Source organism: Alligator sinensis, unplaced genomic scaffold, assembly GCF_000455745.1.
Source record: "Alligator sinensis unplaced genomic scaffold, ASM45574v1 scaffold1165_1, whole genome shotgun sequence".
In the NCBI taxonomy this organism is placed as follows: Eukaryota; Metazoa; Chordata; order Crocodylia; family Alligatoridae; genus Alligator; species Alligator sinensis.
The window spans coordinates 1,116,041-1,121,008 of NW_005842477.1; positions in this window are offsets into that span (position 1 = coordinate 1,116,041).

Sequence of the window (4,968 nt, forward strand, 5' to 3'; positions counted from 1 at the left end):
GCTTGATGTAGCCCTGACCCAGCTGTACTCCCTGCAGACCCCTGGCAACAGCCACTGCCATGAATTAGAGCCTCTCAGCTCCAAACTACAAAACTTGATGTAACCAAACTGCCTCTGTGGACTGACCACATAGCAATAAACGCTCCTTCCAAAGTACTTCTGTGTGTCTGTCCTGTCTGTTTGCAGGTGATGGGACCTGCAGAGTTTCCCTAATACACAAGGTCTCCTGGAAAAGCAATAGCAGGGGTTGGAAAACAGGGTGCTGTGCATGGGAGGGGGTGCTCCTTGCCCTGTCAGGGTACCCACTGCCGGGTCTGGGAGACTTGCAATTCCTGGGTTCCTTTCCTGATACCATCCAAGTCCAGCTGGATAAACATGGGCACGTCAGCAGCTCCTGGCATCTTTCAGACACTGCAGAGGCCATGGGGCAGCTAGAGAGCCTGGAAAGGTTGGGCTGGTTTGGGCAGGGGGTAGATCAAATGTGGCAGACTAGTGCCCTTCTGTTGCAAGGCCACTGCAAGACCTCAGCCCCTCCTGTCCTACCTGCTGAGGGGCTCTGCTCCCCTGAGTGAGGGCACAGTGCAGGGGGGCTCTTTGCAATGCAAACAGCTCAGACTGGGGGTCTTGAGCCCTCAGTGCTTCCTGCCAGGACAGGAGGAGGCTCCAGCACCGCCCTCGCCACAACAACAAGCTTCTGGGGGTGTCATCGGGCCCTTGGGGGCTCTGCCATTCTGGCTGCCAGGGGCCAATTTCTCCCTGGCCTGGCATGCTGGGCTTGTCCTGTCTGGCTGCCAGCCTCTCCACTGCCTCCCTTCCCCTCAGGGCTCACCAGCCTTTCTGGCTGGGCTATCTCACTCAGCAGAGCTCAACTCCAGCTTCCCCTGCTGACTTCGCTGGTGTGAGAGATGGGGAGGTTTTTTCCCAGGCCCAGCTATTGGATAAAACATACCACCATCCCTAGTGCAGAGGAGAGGTCCCATGTCTTCCACCCAGGCATGAGACCAGCCCCGCCCCTCTTGCCAATGCTTCTGGCCCCATGAGTCATGAACCCAACCCTACAGTGGTCCCGGATGGGCTGCCCAGTTCCCGGACAGGGTGCTCCCTTCCCGGCAGAATCCAATGTGCAAGTCACATGTTGCAGCCTGGGGGACCCCACATTGCACTCCCAGGCCTCTCCTTGGCACTACTTTCACACTTGTGTCACTTTATTGCCACCCACAGAGCCAGTTCTGGTGTAGGCTAGCAATGGTGAACCAGACCAAGAAGCCCCCCAAGCTCAGGAGCTTGTCTGAGGCTGCAGCCAGCCCCATCTGCTTCAGAGAAGGGCATCAAGTGCAAAGTAGCAGCCTCCCCAAAATGGGTGGCAATCGAGGAGGGACCTACGTTCCCTGCCCCGGCCCCCAAAAGCAAGCATTTGGGCTCCTGCCCTGGAATGTGAGGGTTCATATTCCTCCTGGATTTGATTTCTAGCCTAGTACATGGGTCTGGGGCTGCCTTTCCACAGGCATCTTCTTGGTAAGGGAATGCCACTCAGGGACCCAAGAGCCCGTGGAGGGGCAGGCTGTACATCAGTAAGCTCATCGTGGCAGCCGGTGGGAGTCCCAGGCATGAGCAGACACCAGGGTGTCTGCACAAGCGGCTCAGACTGATGCAGGAGGAGCCTGCGGGAGGGTCTGCACTGGTGTGTCAGCCAGCGCAGGAAATTCCTACAGCTGTGAAGGTCCCATTTACTGTTAATTGGGAACTGAGAGCTCCTTAAAAGGGATACACTGGTCCAGGTCTGAACACGGTGGTTAAGGAACAAGTGGTGCTGTATTTGCCAGGGCTGGGCAGAGGCAGAGGTGAGGCAGAAGTATTGTTTGGTAGATGTGTGAATTGCAATTGTTATATTCACTAATAAAAGGCAATTTGCATTAGGCTTGTGCAGAGAATATATCAGTCTGTGATTGCTTCGGGTGACAGATCTTCAGGTCACAACACGCCTGTCCTCTTGAGCTTCCAGGAGATGAAGTCAGGAGAAAAGAAAGCATTTTGCAGAGGTAATTCATTTAACTGCAACCAAGCCCCACAGTCTTGTAGTACATATGCTGGAGGGTAGGGCGAGGATTCACCTAGATAAATTGCAGGATTGGGCCACAAGACATCTCATGAAGTTCAACAAGGACAAATGCCAAGTCCTACACTTAGGAGAGAACAATCCGATGCACTGGTACAGGCTGGGGGCTGACTGGCTGGGCAGCAGCTCTGCAGAAAAGGACCTGGGGGTGACAGTGGACAAGAAGATGGATATGAGCCAGCAGTGTGCCCTTCTTGCCATGAAGGCTAACGACATCCTGGGCTGCATTGGTAGGAGTGTTGCCAGTAGATCGAGGGAAGTGATTCTTCCCCTCTATTCAGCACTGGGGACGCCACATCTGGAGTCCTGTGTCCAGTTTTGGGCCCTCACTACAGAAAGGATGTGGACAAGTTGGAGAGAGTCCAGTGGAAGACAACAAAAATAGTTTGGGGGCTGGGGGACATGACCTCTGAGAAGAGGCTGAGGGAACTGGGCTAATTTAGTCTGCAGAAGAGAAGACTGAGAGGAGATTTGACAGCAGCCTTCAACTCCCTGCAGGGTGGTTGCAAAGAGGATGGAGCTGGACTCTTTTCAGTGGTGGCAGAAGACAGAACAAGAAGAAATTGGCTCAAATTGCAGCAAGGGAGATTTAGGTTGGATATTAGGAAAAACTTTCTCACTACAAGGGTAGTGAAGCACTGGAACAGGTTGCCCAGAGAGGTGATGGGATCTCCATCCTTGGAGGGTTTTAAGACCTGGCTAGAGAAAGCCTTGGCTGGAATGGTGTAGTTGGGGCTGGGGCTGCTTTGATCAGGGGGTTCGACTAGATGTGACCTCGTGAGGTCCCTTCCAGCCCTCATTTTCTATGATTCTAAGATTCATATTTCTAGTGCCATCTGTATCTGGGATCCCATCCCAAGGGAAACTGGGCAGACTGACCCTGCAGCTGTAAAGGGACAGGAGCAAGGATGGGAGATCACCCAAGGGTGGTCACAAGCAAGCTGCATCCCATGTGTGGAGCCCGGCAGCCTGTTCTGCTTGTTTTTAAACACCCATTTCACAAGCAGCACAAACCCTCCCCACCACAACATTGCACAAACACAGCACCAATTTGGGCCAGGAAGGAAGGTTGTCATGGTGAGGGGAAGATGGGGATGAGTTGCAAGACGTGGCCATGGGGAAAGATTGGCCAAGAGGGATTTTCCCAAGGAAAACCTCTGATGGCATGGTAAAAACAGGTCTCTGGTTTGTCCATCCAATATGCTACTGGGATATGCCACCTGTCTCCTGAACTTTCCTGGTTGGGATGGGTGTCCTGTGAATCAGAACCACCAGAGACTTCCAGTCAGGCCTCGTTGCCTTCCACTGGGCCAGAGAGTTGCAATAAACTTTAGCATCATCTGCCTTTGGCAAAGTCAATAGGAACAACACTAACGTTATAGGATGCCAGGATCCACATGGGACTTTGAGGGATCCCAGAGCAGAGACAGTCTGAATAGCTCACACTCAGGCTTGAGGGGGGCTCATACAGTCTTGGTGACAAGATCACCTTGCACTGGGGAGCAGAGCATGGCTCTGAGAGGCAGTGATGGCCTTTACCACCCCTGGATGCCAGCCTGCATCTGGCGTTTGGAGAATCGGGCCCTTGGAAAGGGGCAGGTGCTTGCAGCAGAAGAGATGGAGCCGGTGGGTCCGTGCCTGAACATGCAGCAAGGTGGCAGGATGAATGGCAGTAAGTGGGGTGGCGTTGTGTTGGCAGGTTCTGCTTTCCAAGCCCGGCCCAGGAACAAGGATGTAGGGTCAGGTAACCAACATCGCTGTCCCAGATGCAACACAAGACAAAGACACAATGGGATGAGTCAGGAGGCCCCAAATCCATGTGGTGCAACCGCTCCCTGGTGCTGGGATCAGTGCACAGTGGAACATCCTGAAACGGGATTGAGTTACACCTGGGCTGGTTTTGTTCCTGAGCTCTTCCTGGAACCTACAATGAACATTTATATCTTATTATAGCGTCTTCTTGGGCTTACTCACATAGGAGAGAAAACAACTGAGTCAACCAGCGTGAGGTTACCAAACATTCACCAATGAAAGTCTAAATCACTGATGAACTGGATGAGACATTTCTGTCTGCCTTAAATCTTTGTTTTCCTAATCCAAGTTGTAAGAACACAGATGAAACTCATGGCTCAATCGTGCATTCCCCTGAATCTGGGTGTAGCCATGCATAGGCCTGTGCAGCATGAGCTATGGGTCACAAAAAGCACTATAACTTGAATCAAACACATAATAATCAAAGCATAACCAAATTACAGGGAAAGTGTGGATATTGGGCCTGGCCATTTTCAGGAAACCTAAATCAAAACTGCAGAAATGACTGAACAGCAAACCAAGGGCCTGTATCCTACAGACTCTGTATTACAATTGCATTGTAAAACATTAATAACTAAGGCAACCAAATATATTAATAGCTTTTTTGCTGTATTTAATCTATTTTTGCTAACATGTTCAAATGATTATAGACACAAATGCAGCCTTGAGGATGGAAAGAGAGAAGCGACTGTGTCAGGCCACAGTTAGTAAATACCTGACCAAGGGCAAAAAAGGCAAGCCATAAAGAAGCAAGAAGTCTGTCCTTCTGCTATCTCAAAAATATACATTTCAAACGATTAACAAGATCTTGATTAAAGTAAATATTACCAGATGATTAACAAAAATAAGGAGCCTTAGCTGAGATGATCCCTTGCCCCCTTTCCCAGGGCCACTAGGTTCCATCCAGTTCCAGAAGTCTCAGTGAAACAAAGAAATTTAAATAAAACCAATCAGAGATCAATTGTTAACATGTCAAATCAACACCTATAAATATTGGACCTGGAGCAAGCAACAAATGAGACTTTTCTCGGAGCTCAGCA